We start from the raw sequence: 17,296 nt of genomic DNA on the forward strand, positions 1-17,296 counted from the left end.
ATCCCACCCCCAGTTATACACAGAAAGTACATGGAATCTGTTATGTTGAAGAGATATCAGCCTTCCTATGGCGACTGAAGCACTATTCACAATAGCGAAGGTATCCAATCCACCTACCTGTTCATGCACAGATGAAGGGATAAAGAAACTGCAGTACACAATGGAATCCTCTTCAGCCAGAGAAATTCACGAAACCATGTCATCTGCAGCAACATGCAGAAACCTGGAGGACATGACCTTCAATGAAACGAGTCAGGCAGAGAAAGCCAAACACGACATGATTTCATGCATGTGAGAATGAGATCAGCTTTCTCTCTAAATGACTTTATCTCCTAGATATAGAAAGTTCCACAGTGGTGAAGGGAGGCTGTGGGATGAGGAGTCGAGCAGGAACTGGGAAGTGGATACAACGTTACACTCAGATGACAGGAATAAATTCAGCTGTTCTACTCCACAGCAGGGTGTCTAGACTTAACAGTATCCCACCATATTTTCCAAAAAAGGCTGAAAAGAAGGACTCTGAATATTGCAACCACAGAGAATAAATAATAACTACACAAGGTAACAGAGACAGTCAATGCCTTGCTTTCATCATTACACAAGGTATATATGCATAGATCAAAATGTCCCACTCTACTCTTTAATTGTATACTTTTACTATAGAACAAATTGTTCTTAAGGACATACAAAGAAACAATGCTGAAGTTCATGTGAGACCAGGAAATGCCCTGCATTTCCAAAGCAATTCTGAGAAATCCAAATTACATTGGATGCATCACACTCTAATTTGAAATTTCACTCAAACTCTAGGGACCTGCTTCCACATGGATGAGTGGAAGAGAACAGAGAACTGGCGTAATAAACTCACACACTTCATACCACCTGATTCTGGATGAAATACACAATAAGTAATGGGAAAAGAACTCCCCATATCTTCTGCATATGGCGAGCCTCTACTTCTCACCATGTACCAAAGTTCACTCAGATGAATAAAGGATATAAATGGAAGACCTCAAAGTACAAAAAGCCTACAAGAGACCCTAGGAAATACCCTTCGACATCAGCTTTGACAAAGCATTTATATGCCTAAGACCCCATATGACACTGCAACAAAAGCAATAATCGACATGTGGGACCTAATACACTAAAGAGCCACCACACAACACAAGAAATTACCAACAGAGTAGACAGATGACATACAGGATGAGAGAAAATGTTCCCAAACTATGCACCTGACCAAGGTTCTAATGTCCAGAATCTACCTTAAAGACCTCACACAAATCAATTAGCAAAACTCCCCAAATAATTAATAGGCAATGGATATAAGCACACACTTCTTGAAAGATGATATACAAGCAACCTAAAATTTGAAAATATGTTGAACCTAATTATCGGAGAAATACAAATCAAAAGCACAATGAGATATATCGCACACTGGTCAGAATAGCGATTACACAGTTAAGAAAATAAAAATGACACTGGCGAGGCAGCAGAGAAGGGGGACACAGGTCCACTTTTGGTGAAAATGCAAAGTAGTTCAGACACCACGGAAAGCACGTTGGAGATTGCTCAAAGAACTTAAACCACAACTACCATCTGACACAGCAAACCCACCTATACACAAAGGAAATTAAATTCTTTTGTCCAAAACAAACATGCACACAAATGGTCTTGGCGGCACTATTAACAATGGTAAATACGTGAAATCAACCCAGGCACCCATGAACAGTGGATCAGAAAAGGAAAATTTGGTACATATATACCATGAAAAACTAGGCAGCCGTTAAAAAAAAAAAAAAAGAAAAGAAATCACATCCTTGGCAGCAACATGAAAGGAGCTGGAGGCCATTATCTGAAGGCAAGTAAGGAACACACAGAACACCAGATGCCACATGTTCTCACTTCTAAGGTGGAGCTAACATTGAATACACCCTACCATAAAAGTGAAAACAACAGACACTCATGAATGATGACTATCAGATGAAAAAGGAAGACGGGACGAGGTATGGCCTAAAGATCTACCCGATGGGTACAACCAGTCCCTGCGTGATAAGGTCTCTGGGACCCCAGTCTCAGTGTCATGCAATATACCAAAGGCAGTAAGTAATCTGCCTTTGTACCCTTTAGTCTATAATAAATGTAGAAATTAGTTAAAAAATACAAACTTAAAACCTAAAATAATGAATGAAAAACACAAACTTTTATAATTATCGGAACAATCTTTTATTGGCATAAACTAAGAAAGTGGACAGTATGAGTAAACCAAATTAACCCCAATTTACATATAGTGAACACATTTTTCAAAAGAACACCAAAGAGACACAATGGGCAAAAGAGAGCTTGTTCAATAAATGATTTTGAGTAGACTGAATATTCACAAACAAAACACTAAACTAGGACCCTTGTGTCATGCAACACAAAAATCAATGCAAAATACGTTAAAGGCCTAAAAATTCTGAAACCACAAAACTCCTACAAGAAAACATAAGGTGCACATGTATTTTCAAAAAGAAATCCATGCACATAGGCTGCTAAATGTGTTTTTTAAAAATTGAAACAAAGGAAGCACTCTTAAGAAAACACCCATAGACAATGTAATGGGTTGGCATTTTCACTAAAAAGCTGAGCGCCCGCTTCCACAGAACAGTGGAACAGATTAGAAGACCCAGATAAAACCTGCACACCTGAAATCATCATACTTGAAAAAAAAATCAACAAAAATAAGCAATGGAGAAAGGACTCCCTACCACTAAGTGGTGTTGGGATCAGTGGCTACCTAGATGCAGAAGAAATAACACTGGGCCCGTGTCTCACCATGTACAGAAAGCAACTCAAATTGAATCAAAGATTGAAATGCAAAATCCTGGGCTGGGCGCAGTGGCTCATGCCTTGAATCCAAGCACTCTGGGAGGCCAAAGCGAGCAGATGACTTGAGGTCGGGGAGTTTGAGACCAGCCTGGCCGACATGGTGAAACCCTGTCTCTACTAAAAAAGCAAAACTTAGCCAGGCATGGTGGTGCGTGCCTGTACTCCCACCTACTCGGGAGACTGGGGCAGAAGAATCACTTGAACCTGGAAGGTGGAGGGTGCAGTGAGCCAAGATTGCTCCATTGCATTCCAGCCTGTATGACACAGCGAGACTTGCTCTGTAAATAAATACATAAACACATAAAAATCCAAGACCTGAAACTATAAAAAAATCCTGCACGAGAATCTAGCAAATACCCTTCTCGACGGAGGCTTTGGCAAAGCATTTATATGTCAAGTCCCCAAAAGCAATGGCAAAAAAAGCAATTACTGATAAGTGGGACCTAATACACAAAAGAGCTGCTGCATAAGAAACAACCACAGAGCCAACACACAGCCTATAGAATGAGGGAACATATTCCCCAACTATGCATCTGAAAAACGTCTAATATCCAGGATTTATCGTAAAGACCTTAAACAAATAAAACCAGGAAAAACAATCCAACTTATAAATGGGCAAGGGACATGAACACACACTTAAAAGAAGGTGTACCAGAAACCAATGAGAATGAAAACATGCTGGATCTCACTAATTATCAGAGAAATGCAAATCAGAAACATACTGAGATACCATCTCACACTGGTCAGAATGGCAATTATGATACACAGTCCACAACAACAGAGGCTGGTGGGGCAGATGAGCAAAGAAATGCAGGTCCACTGTAGGGGGAAATGCAAACTAGTTCAGACACCCTGGAGAGCAGTGTGGACATTTCTCAAAGAAATTAAGAGAGAACTACCATCCAGCACTGGACTCACACTCCTAAGGATCTACCCAAAGGAAAATCCTTCCATCCAAAACACACATGCACTCGCATGTTCACGGCAGTACTACTCACAATGGTGAAGACATGGAATCAGCCTCGGTGCCCATCAGCAGTGGATCAGAGAAAGGAAATGTGGTACATACACACCACAGAACACTACACAGCCATAAAAACAAATCCATGCCCTTACCAGAAACCTGGACAGAGCCGTAGGCCATTATGCCAAAAGGCAAGAACAGAAAACCACAATTTTCAAAACAGCTACAAAGTTCAGTTGTGAATATTCTCTCCACAGAGAAATCATAAGTCTGGAGCTCACAGAGGTGCCAGACACTGCCACTTCATTATGATGCTACGTTTACACAGACCAAATTGTCCCTTCCACCCGCTGGTTATATACACATACTCTATAGCAATGAAACTGTTGTCCCATTTTGGTAACATTCATTCTCACCAGAGAGAGATGCTTTCTGAGTGTGGTTTTGATTGACTTCTCGTGAGGATCAGTAATGTTAAGTCAGAATCTTTTACCTATGCATCCATCTCAGGTTTTCAGGTCCATTGCCCAGTCTTACATGTCAAATTGAAACAAGTTCACAATAACTTGGCAAACATCACTAACCACAAGCAAAATGTAAATCAAAACCACACTTAGATACCATCTCATTCTAACTGGAATGAGTACTAAAATAAAGAGAAAAAAAAAATCAAAAGAAGGGAAATGTTGGTGCATTTCCAGAGAGAGAGAGAGAGAGAGACACTCTTCCATAGTTCGTGAGAAGGTAAACTAGCACACACGCTACAGAAACCACTTGGAGGTTCCTCCAAACCTTAAAAGACTCCAGCTACCATTTCAACCATCAATTCTACTACTAGGAATACACTCAAAGCCATTGAAATCAGGACACTAAAGACAGATCTACCCACCTATGTGGATTCCAGCACTGTTCCCAAGAGTCAGTGTAAGCATCAACCTACCTGCTAATCCACAGACGAAGGGATAAAGAAGCTGCTCCACATGTACACCCTGGGATACTCTTCAGACAGAAAACCACAATGAAATCCTATCGTGGGGAACCACACAGTTGCACCTGGAGGAGATGATGGTAAATTAAATGAGTGAGGGGGAGAGAAACAAACCTTGAGTCATCTCACACATGCAGAATCTGAGAAACTCTATCTCAAAGACCTGGCGAGCACAATATTAGTTTGCAGAGATTGGGGGAAAAGAGGGGTAATGGGCAGGGACTGTAACTGGGAAAATGAGAGGAAGAAACGTCTGTTTCTCTATTCCAGTGCAGGGTGACCAGGGTTAACTGTATCGGCACATCACTTTCAAAGCAGCTTGACAGGAGAATACTGAAGGTTCTCACCGTAAAAGAATAAACAACGGGAAAAGGTAACAGAAACACTAAGAACCCCAATTTCATCATTCCACAATGTATGCATGGACCATAATGCCCCACTCTACCCTCTCATTGTATTGTTCCTTTACTATGCAACACATTTGTTGAAAGAAATAGAAACAGGTGATGCTAATATTCATGTGGGACCATGAAGCGCCCTGAGTTTCATCCTCTGCAATCCTGAGACACCCAGACTACATCGGACACATCACACTTCCTGATTTCAAATTTCACGGAAAAGCTAGGGACCTGCTTCCACACAGAGCAGTGGAACACAAGGGAGGACCAAGAAGTAAAACCACACGCTGAAAACTATCTGATCTAACACAGAATCCACCAAAGTAAGCAAAGGCAAAAGGACACCCTATTCAATCAACAGTGCTGAAATAAGTGGCTAGCCATGTGCAGAAGAATAACACTGCTACCTCTCACCAGACACAAACAGGAACTCAAGATGAATGGAAGATTTAAATGGAAAAACTCAAACTATTAAAATCTAATGAGAAAACTTGTGAAATATCCTTCTCCACATAGGCTTTGGCAAAGAATTTAGATGGCTAAGTCCTGAAGAGTAATGGCAACAAAAACAGAAATTGACAAGTCAGACCGAATACCTGAATGAGCTGCTGCACAGCAAAAGAAACTACCAACAGAGTACAGTGTACAGAATGGGAGAACAAGGTCCCAAACTCTGCATCTGAACAACATCTAATATTCAGAATCTACAAGGCCCTTCAATAAGTCAAGAAGGGAATATCCCATTAATAAACGGGCAAGAAATGTGAACACACACTTCGCAAAACTCAATGTACAAGCAACCAACAAATAGGAAAACACGCTCAAACTCACTACCAGAGAGCTGCCAATCAAAAACATTACAAGACGTTGTAATCCCACGGAGGTCACAATGGTGAGGACTACACAGACAAGGAACACATGCTGGCGAGGCAGCCAAGGAAATGAAACGCTGGTACGCTTTCGGGGAGGGGAGGGGATTAAAACTAGTACAGACACCATTGAAAGCAGATCGGGGATTTCTCAAAGAGCTGAAAACAGAACTACCATCTCACCCAGAAAGCCCTCTCGTGTGCATCTACCCAAAGGAAAATCAATCCTTCTATCCGAAAGACACAGACACTCATATGTTCATGGCAGTATTATCCACAATGTCAAAGACATGGAATCTACCTAGCCATCAACAGTGCATGAGAGACCGGCACAGTGGCTCACACCTGTAATTCTAGCACTTTGGGAAGCCGAGGCAGGTGGATCGCTTCAGTGCAGAATTTGAGACCAGACTGGGCAAAATAGTGAAATCCCATCTCTACAATAATAAAAAAGTTAGCAGGATGTGGTGGTGGGCACCTGTAGTCCTATCTAATCTGGAGGCTCAGATGGGAGAATCACCTGAGAACAGAAGGTGGAAACTGCAGGCCACTGTCATAAGTGAACTAAGACCCAAACAGAAAACGAAATGCCACATGTTCTCACTTATAAACGGGAGCTAAACTTTGAATGGACTCAAACATAAAAGAGAGAACAACAGACACCTGGAATGACCACCAGAACAATAAAAAAACAGAGAGGGAACATGTGCTGAAGACCCACCCTGTGGGCCGTCTGCTCACTGCCTGGGTTATGGGGTTCTTGGGACCCCAAGTTTCAATGTCATGCAATCAACAGATGTAACTACCTTGTATATATACCTTTTAAACTATAATAAGAGTAGAAAGCATTAAAAGAAAAATCTGGCCGGGCGCAGTGGCTCAAGCCTGTAATCGCAGCACTTTGGGAGGCCGAGACGGGCGGATCACGAGGTCAGGAGATCGAGACCATTCTGGCTAACCCGGTGAAACCCTGTCTCTACTAAATAATACAAAAAACTAGCCGGGCGAGGTGGCGGGCGCCTGTAGTCCCAGCTACTCGGGAGGCTGAGGCAGGAGAAGGGCATAAACCCGGGAGGTGGAGTTTGCAGTGAGCTGAGATCCGGCCACTGCAGTCCAGCCCAGGCGACAGAGCAAGACTCCGCCTCCAAAAAAAAAAAAAAAAGAAAAATCCAAGGTTGGAACCAAAGAAAATAACGCATGAAAAAACAATCTGTAGTTATCCAAACAATCCATGACTGTCACAAACACAAAACGAGAACCTAAGTGACACAATGAGGCAGACAAATACTCTATCCAACATGATATGTGGGGAACACATTTTCCAAAACCCCAAAAAGATATAACGTGAAAGGGAGAGTCTGGTTCAATTATTGATTTTGAGAAAACTGAATATCCACAGGAAAAACACTGAAATACGACCCTTACAATGCACGATACACAAAATCAACACAAAATGAATTAAAGACCTAAACTCAATCTTGAAACTGTAAAGGTCCTATAAGAAAACAGAGTGGGTATATATTTTAGGAATCCCTGTATCTATGCAAACAGGCTGCAAAAGGTAAAAAAGCATCATAACACTAAAAAAAAAAAAAAAACCAAAAGTAGGGAAACTACATCCATAGACAATGCAAGGCTTGGCTCCGTGTGTGTGTGTGTGTGTGTTTCGTGGAAGCGCGGTGTTGAACACAAAAATCACTGCTAACATACACAACTATAACCATATGAGACTAGGGACACTTTACAAATTCTACAGGGAAAAGGAAACAGTGAAACAAAAAAAAGGAACCCTAAAGACTGGGAGAAACGATAAAAAATCCTAACCCTGAAAGAGGTTGTTATCTAACACATACAATAAACTGATATGACTAAGTGAAAAACAAAACAACAACAAATATCCAAGGTAAAAGGATCTAAATAGACCTGAGTGAAAAGAAGGCAGGAAATTGACTCACAGGTGACAGTTCCTCAATATCACTAATCCTCACAAAAACGTGAATCAAAACCATACTCAGTTACCATCTAATTCCACCTAGAATGAGTATTACAAAAGACAAAACTCAAAAGACTTGCAGAAAAAAAAAATCTTCTACACTCTTTATGCAATGAAAATCACTGTACACACTACAAAAACTTTTGGAAGTTCCTTAAAAAAGCAAAAGGTAGGCCGGTCACAGTGGCTCACACCTGTCATCTCAGCACTTTGGGAGGCCGAGAAAGGTGGATCACCTGAGGTCAGGAGTTCGAGACCAGCCTCACCAATATGGTGAAATCCCATCTGTACTAAAAATACAAATATTGGCTAGGCGTGGTGGTAGGTGCCTGTATTCCCAGCCACTCGGGAGGCTGAAGCGGGAGAATCGCTTGAACGCAGGAAGCGGAGCTTGCATTGAGCTGAAATCGCGCCACAGGACTCCAGCTTAGGTGACAAGAGTAAGACTCCATCTTTAAAAAAAAAAAAAAAAAAAAAAGAAGGTAAAAGAAGCACAACTGCCACTCCAGTTGTGTAACAATCCCACAACTGGGTACACATTTAGAGACAATGAAATCCCTGTGTTATCTGCCTTTTCATGTGTCCTGAAGCCCTAGTCACAATAGCCAAGACGTGGAATCAACCTACCTGTCTATCCACAGATGAAGGGATAAAGGAACCACAGTACATGTACGCAAGGAAACACACTTCAGCTGTAACACTTCAGGAAATCATGTCATCTGCAATCACTTGGAGAAACCTGGAAGACAATTAGGTGAAATGAAACGAGTCTGCCAGGGAGAGACCCACACTGCATGACATCAGGCATACGGAATCCAAAAAACACTGCCTTTTAGAAGCAGAACTTCCAGTAGGGGTTACTAGAGGCTGGGGAGAGCAGGAAGCCTCGGCAGGGTATCGGGTACAGAGTGACGCTCAGATACGAGGAATCCATTCTGGTGTTCTACTGCACAGCAGGGTGACTAGGTGACTAGGGTCAACAGAATCTAGAAAAATTTTTGAAAATCAGCTGGAAAATACGGTTCTGAGTATTCTCTCAACAGAGAAAAAATAATGATGGAAGATCACAGACACGCCAGATACGGTGATTTCATCATGATGCTACATATAGATATCTCAAAATGTCCTTTGCACCTTGGATTGTGTGTGTGTGGGTATAATGTACACTCTATAGAAACAAACTGCCATCAAATGTTGGTAGTATTCATTCTAACCAGAGTGAGATGAAATCTGAGTGTGTTTTTCACTTACGCTTTTGTGTGCATCAGCAATGGTGGGAATCTTCTCTTTGACCTGTGCATAAATCTCATGTCTTCAGGTCCTCTGCCCAGTCCTACATAAATTAAAAACAAATTCACAATAACTTATCAAGTACCATTTACACACACACAAAAATCAAACACACACTCAGATTCCATCTCACTCTACATGCAATGGATGCTACAAGAAAAAAATTGAAAAATATTAAAAGACAAAAAAATCATAGATTTTCAGAGGAGGAACTTGTCTCCACAGCTGGTGGGATATGGTAAACTAGTATGCACACTAAAGAAACCACTTGGATGTTCCTTGAAATCGGAAAACTACAACTACCATTTTATCTAGCAATTCTATTACCAGGTATATACACAGAGCACAGGATCAGGTCATGGAAGAGATTATCTGTCATCCCAGGTGGAATTCAGCCCTATGCACAAAAGCCAAGATAAGAAATCAGTCTCCCGGTCCATCTACAGATGAAGGGATGAAGAATCTCTAGTACACAGACACAATGGAATACTTTTGGGCCATCAAAAATCCTGGAATCCTATCATTTCCAGCAACATGGCTGCACCTGGAGATATTCTGTTCAATCAAATCAGAAAGGCAGACAAAGATCAAGCCTGCATGTTCTCACTCATGTGGGAGCAGAAAAATTTAACTTACTGAAGGTGAAAATATATCAATGGTCACCACAGCCTAGTTGGAGGAGAGGACATCAAGGATTGGCAATAGGTACACAGAAAGTTACAGGAGAGGAATACATTCTGGTATTCCAGTCCAAAGCAGGGCGACAAGACTTAACAACATGGTCGTGCCGTTTTCAAAAGAGCTACCAAGGAGGATACTGAATGTTCACATATCGAAGCTATCAAACCTATACGTGGTCACAAGCATGGGAAACTCCCTGATTTTCTCCATACTCAAGCTATACAAAGTATCACAATGTCCCAATGCACCCCTAATTCTGGACATAAAGTATGAAACAAACGTTTAATGGAATGTTAATGATACACGGCTAGACATTCACATGGAATCACCAAAGACCCAAAGAACCTGAATATACAAAGCAATCCTAGGGAATACAAACTCAATTGGAGGCTGCACACCCCCAATTTCAAAATACATGTAAAACCTCCACTCATTCAAACACTACAGTAGTGGCATAAAAATGAATCCATGAACCTAGGCACATAAGAGAACCTAAATGCACACCTGTATGCAGTCAACACATTTTCTTCAAAGGAACACCTAGAAGATGTAATGAGGCCGGGTGCTGTGGCTCACACCTGTACTCCCAGAGCTTTCAGAGACTCAGTCGAGCAGATCACTTGAGGTCAGGGGTTTCAGAGCAGCCTGGCCAAAATGGTGAAATTCCATCTCTAGTAAAAATACAAAAAATAGTAGTCAGGTGTGGTGGTGCACACCAGCAATCCCAGACACTTGGGAAGATGAGGCAAGAGAATCTCTTGAAGCAAGGATGCAGATGTTGTAGAGAGCTGAGATCTCGCCACTGCACTCCAGTCTGGGTGACAGCAGGAGCAGGACTGCGTCTCAAAGGGAAAAAAGATGAGATGAGGAATCACCAGTCTTCAATTGAGCAGTCTGAAATGACTGGATAGTCACATACAAAAGGATGAAATAAGACCTTGATGTTATACAATACACAAACAGAAACTCAAAATACATTAAACCCTAAACACAAGACCTAAAAGCATAAAACTGTTACAGGAAAACACAGAGTGAGCTTAAGTTTAGGAAAACCTGAATCTAAGCTCACAGGATGTAAAAGCAAATAGAAAAAAAGACATACAGAAAAAAAACCACTTCCAACAACAGAAGTCAAAAATTCTACTTTTTGTTATTGACCTTATCTTACAAAAACAGTCACTGCTAGCCGGGCACGGTGGCTCACGACTGTAAACCCAGGACTTTGGGAGGCCGAGGCAGGCAGATCACTTGAGGTCAGGATTTGGAGACTAACCTAGCCAACATGGTAAAACCCTGTCCCTACTAAAAATTAGCTGGGAGTAGTGGTGCACACCTGCAGTCCCAGCTACTCAGGAGGCTGAGACAACAGAATTGCTTGAACCCAGGAAGTGGAGGTTGCAGGGAGCAAAGATCGTGACACCCTACTCCAGCCTGGGCAACAGAGCAAGACTTTGTCTCAAAAAAAAAAAAAAAAAAAAAAGGGGGGGCGGAGCAAGATGGCTGAATAGGAACAGCTCCAGTCTCCAACTCCCAGTGCGAGCAACACAGAAGACCGGTGATTTCTGCATTTTCAACTGAGGTATTGGGTTCATCTCACTAGGGAGTGCCAGACAATCGGTGCTGGTCAGCTGCTGCAGCCCGACCAGTGAGAGCTGAAGCAGGGCGAGGCATCGCCTCACCTGGGAAGCGCAAGGGGAAAGGGAATCCCTTTTCCTAGCCAGGGGAACTGAGACACACAACACCTGGAAAATTGGGTAACTCCCACCCCAATACTGCGCTTTAAGCAAACAGGCACACCAGGAGATTATATCCCACACCTGGCCGGGAGGGTCCCACACCCACGGAGCCTCCCTCATTGCTAGCACAGCAAGTCTGCGATCTCGCGGCAAGGCAGCAGCGAGGCTGGGGGAGGGGCGCCCGCCATTGCTGAGGCTTAAGTAGGTAAACAAAGCCACTGGGAAGCTCGAACTGGGTGGAGCTCACAGCAGCTCAAGGAAACCTGCCTGTCTCTGTAGACTCCACCTCTGGGGACAGGGCACAGTAAACAACAAAAGCAGCAGAAACCTCTGCAGATGCAAACGACTCTGTCTGACAGCTTTGAAGAGAGCAGTGGATCTCCCAACACGGAGGTTGAGATCTGAGAAGGGACAGACTGCCTGCTCAAGTGGGTCCCTGACCCCTGAGTAGCCTAACTGGGAGACATCCCCCACTAGGAGCAGTCTGACACCCCACACCTCGCAGGGTGGAGTACACCCCTGAGAGGAAGCTTCCAAAGCAAGAATCAGACAGGTACACTCGCTGTTCAGCAATATTCTATCTTCTGCAGCCTCTGCTGCTGACACCCAGGCAAAGAGGGTCTGGAGTGGACCTCAAGCAATCTCCAACAGACCTACAGCTGAGGGTCCTGACTGTTAGAAGGAAAACTATCAAACAGGAAGGACACCTACACCAAAACCCCATCAGTACGTCACCATCATCATCAAAGACCAGAGGCAGATAAAACCACAAAGATGGGGAAAAAGCAGAGCAGAAAAGCTGGAAATTCAAAAATAAGAGCGCATCTCCCCCGGCAAAGGAGCGCAACTCATCGCCAGAAACGGATCAAACCTTGATGGAGAATGACTTTGACGAGATGAGAGAAGAAGGCTTCAGTCCATCAAACTTCTCAGAGCTAAAGGAGGAATTACATACCCAGTGCAAAGAAACTAAAAATCTTGAAAAAAAAGTGGAAGAATTGATGGTAGAGTAATTAATGCAGAGAAGGTCATAAACGAAATGAAAGAGATGAAAACCATGACACGAGAAATACGTGACAAATGCACAAGCTTCAGTAACCGACTCGATCAACTGGAAGAAAGAGTATCAGCGATTGAGGATCAAATGAATGACATGAAGCGAGAAGAGAAACCAAAAGAAAAAAGAAGGAAAAGAAATGAACAAAGCCTGCAAGAAGTATGGGATTATGTAAAAAGACCAAATCTACGTCTGATTGGGGTGCCTGAAAGTGAGGGGGAAAATGGAACCAAGTTGGAAAACACTCTTCAGGATATCATCCAGGAGAACTTCCCCAACCTAGTAGGGCAGGCCAACATTCAAATCCAGGAAATACAGAGAATGCCACAAAGAAACTCCTTGAGAAGAGCAACTCCAAGACACATAATTGCCAGATTCACCAAAGCTGATATGAAGGAAAAAATCTTAAGGGCAGCCAGAGAGAAAGGTCAGGTTACCCACAAAGGGAAGCCCATCAGACTAACAGCAGATCTCTCGGCAGAAACTCTACAAGCCAGAAGACAGTGGGGGCCAATATTCAACATTCTTAAAGAAAAGAATTTTAAACCCAGAATTTCATATCCAGCCAAACTAAGTTTCATCAGTGAAGGAGAAATAAAATCTTTTACAGATAAGCAAATGCTTAGAGATTCTGTCACCACTAGGCCTGCCTTACAAGAGACCCTGAAGGAAGCACTAAACATGGAAAGGAACAACCGGTACCAGCCATTGCGAAAACATGCCAAAATGTAAAGACTATCGAGGCTAGGAAGAAACTGCATCAACTAACGAGCAAAATAACCAGTTAATATCATAATGGCAGGATGAAGTTCACACATAACAATATTAACCTTAAATGTAAATGGACTAAATGCTCCAATTAAAAGACACAGACTGGCAAACTGGATAAAGAGTCAAGACCCATCAGTCTGCTGTATTCAGGAGACCCATCTCACATGCAGAGACATATATAGGCTCAAAATAAAGGGATGGAGGAAGATTTACCAAGCAAATGGAGAACAAAAAAAAGCGGGGGTTGCAATACTAGTCTCTGATAAAATAGACTTTAAACCATCAAAGATCAAAAGAGACAAAGAATGCCATTACATAATGGTAAAGGGATCAATTCAACAGGAAGAGATAACTATCCTAAATATATATGCACCCAATACAGGAGCACCCAGATTCATAAAGCAAGTCCTTAGAGACTTACAAAGAGACTTAGACTCCCATACAATAATAATGGGAGACTTCAACACTCCACTGTCAACATTAGACAGATCAACGAGACAGAAAGGTAACAAGGATATCCAGGAATTGAACTCATCTCTGCAGCAAGCAGACCTAATAGACATCTATAGAACTCTCCACCCCAAATCAACAGAATATACATTCTTCTCAGCACCACATCACACTTATTCCAAAATTGACCACATAATTGGAAGTAAAGCACTCCTCAGCAAATGTACAAGAACAGAAATTATAACAAACTGTCTCTCAGACCACAGTGCAATCAAACTAGAACTCAGGACTAAGAAACTCAATCAAAACCGCTCAACTACATGGAAACTGAACAACCTGCTCCTGAATGACTACTGGGTACATAACGAAATGAAGGCAGAAATAAAGATGTTCTTTGAAACCAATGAGAACAAAGATACAACATACCAGAATCTCTGGGACACATTTAAAGCAGTGTGTAGAGGGAAATTTATAGCACTAAATGCCCACAAGAGAAAGCAGGAAAGATCTAAAATTGACACCCTAACATCACAATTAAAAGAACTAGAGAAGAAAGAGCAAACACATTCGAAAGCTAGCAGAAGGCAAGAAATAACGAAGATCAGAGCAGAACTGAAGGAGATAGAGACACAAAAAACCCTCCAAAAAAATCAATGAATCCAGGAGTCGGTTTTTTGAAAAGATCAACAAAATTGACAGACTGCTAGCAAGACTAATAAAGAAGAAAAGAGAGAAGAATCAAATAGACGCAATAAAAAATGATAAAGGGGATATCACCACCGACCCCACAGAAATACAAACTACCATCAGAGAATACTATAAACACCTCTACGCAAATAAACTAGAAAATCTACAAGAAATGGATAATTTCCTGGACACTTACACTCTTCCAAGACTAAACCAGGAAGAAGTTGAATCCCTGAATAGACCAATAGCAGGCTCTGAAATTGAGGCAATAATTAATAGCCTACCAACCAAAAAAAGTCCAGGACCAGATGGATTCACAGCTGAATTCTACCAGAGGTACAAGGAGGAGCTGGTACCATTCCTTCTGAAACTATTCCAATCAATAGAAAAAGAGGAAATCCTCCCTAACTCATTTTATGAGGCCAACATCATCCTGATACCAAAGCCTGGCAGAGACACAACAAAAAAAGAGAATTTTAGACCAATATCCCTGATGAACATCGATGCAAAAATCCTCAATAAAATACTGGCAAACCGGATTCAGCAACACATCAAAAAGCTTATCCACCATGATCAAGTGGGCTTCATCCCTGGGATGCAAGGCTGGTTCAACATTCGCAAATCAATAAACATAATCCAGCATATAAACAGAACCAAAGACAAGAACCACACGATTATCTCAATAGATGCAGAAAAGGCTTTTGACAAAATTCAACAGCCCTTCATGCTAAAAACGCTCAATAAATTCGGTATTGATGGAACGTACCTCAAAATAATAAGAGCTATTTATGACAAACCCACAGCCAATATCATACTGAATGGGCAAAAACTGGAAAAATTCCCTTTGAAAACTGGCACAAGACAGGGATGCCCTCTCTCACCACTCCTATTCAACATAGTGTTGGAAGTTCTGGCTAGGGCAATCAGGCAAGAGAAAGAAATCAAGGGTATTCAGTTAGGAAAAGAAGAAGTCAAATTGTCCCTGTTTGCAGATGACATGATTGTATATTTAGAAAACCCCATTGTCTCAGCCCAAAATCTCCTTAAGCTGATAAGCAACTTCAGCAAAGTCTCAGGATACAAAATTAATGTGCAAAAATCACAACCATTCTTATACACCAGTAACAGACAAACAGAGAGCCAGATCATGAATGAACTTCCATTCACAATTGCTTCAAAGAGAATAAAATACCTAGGAATCCAACTTACAAGGGATGTAAAGGACCTCTTCAAGGAGAACTACAAACCACTGCTCAGTGAAATAAAAGAGGACACAAATAAATGGAAGAACATACCATGCTCATGGATAGGAAGAATCAATATCGTGAAAATGGCCATACTGCCCAAGGTTATTTATAGATTCAATGCCATCCCCATCAAGCTACCAATGAGTTTCTTCACAGAATTGGAAAAAACTGCTTTAAAGTTAATATGGAACCAAAAAAGAGCCCACATCTCCAAGACAATCCTAAGTCAAAAGAACAAAGCTGGAGGCATCATGCTACCTGACTTCAAACTATACTACAAGGCTACAGTAACCAAAACAGCATGGTACTGGTACCAAAACAGAGATATAGACCAATGGAACAGAACAGAGTCCTCAGAAATAATACCACACATCTACAGCCATCTGATCTTTGACAAACCTAAGAGAAACAAGAAATGGGGAAAGGATCCCTATTTAATAAATGGTGCTGGGAAAATTGGCTAGCCATAAGTAGAAAGCTGAAACTGGATCCTTTCCTTACTCCTTATACGAAAATTAATTCAAGATGGATTAGAGACTTAAATGTTAGACCTAATACCATAAAAACCCTAGAGGAAAACCTAGGTAGTACCATTCAGGACATAGGCATGGGCAAAGACTTCATGTCTAAAACACCAAAAGCAACGGCAGCAAAAGCCAAAATTGACAAATAGGATCTCATTAAACTAAAGAGCTTCTGTACAGCAAAAGAAACTACCATCAGAGTGAACAGGCAACCTACAGAATGGGAGAACATTTTTGCAATCTACTCATCTGACAAAGGGCTAATATCCAGAACCTACAAAGAACTCAAACAAATTTACAAGAAAAAAACAAACAATCCCATCAAAAAGTGGGCAAAGGATATGAACAGACATTCTCAAAAGAAGACATTCATACAGCCAACAGACACATGAAAAAATGCTCATCATCACTGGCCATCAGAGAAATGCAAATCAAAACCACAAGATACCATCTCACACCAGTTAGAACGGCGATCATTAAAAAGTCAGGAAACAACAGGTGCTGGAGAGGATGTGGAGAAATAGGAACACTTTTACACTGTTGGTGGGACTGTAAACTAGTTCAATCATTATGGAAAACAGTACGGCGATTCCTCAAGGAACTAGAACTAGATGTACCATATGACCCAGCCATCCTATTACTGGGTATATACCCAAAGGATTATTAATCATGCTGCTATAAAGACACACGCACACGTATGTTTATTGCGGCACTATTCACAATAGCAAAGACTTGGAATCAACCCAAATGTCCATGAGTGACAGACTGGATTA

General features: G+C 41.7%; 1 protein-coding gene across 8 annotated transcripts in view; it reads right to left on the bottom strand.

The window, feature by feature from the left end:
• The window catches only part of LOC112429437 (fructosamine-3-kinase-like), a 598,793-nt gene that overhangs the window by 192,885 nt on the left and 388,612 nt on the right, over nt 1-17,296 (bottom strand). For 5 of the 8 annotated variants that reach the window (XR_011613969.1, XR_011613968.1, XR_011613967.1 and 2 more), the window contains 3 exons: nt 9,332-9,413; nt 8,708-8,819; nt 4,773-4,885 (listed from right to left, as the gene is read on the bottom strand). The gene's annotated coding sequence lies outside the window, so the exon portion shown is untranslated. Of the gene's footprint in view, nt 1-117; nt 224-4,772; nt 4,886-8,707; nt 8,820-9,331; nt 9,414-10,555; nt 10,723-17,296 lie in introns of all 8 variants that reach the window. The other 3 variants (XR_011613964.1, XR_011613965.1, XR_011613971.1) reach the window with 2 other exon arrangements.

This window comes from Macaca nemestrina, chromosome 15 (assembly GCF_043159975.1).
Source record: "Macaca nemestrina isolate mMacNem1 chromosome 15, mMacNem.hap1, whole genome shotgun sequence".
Lineage (NCBI taxonomy): Eukaryota > Metazoa > Chordata > Mammalia > Primates > Cercopithecidae > Macaca > Macaca nemestrina.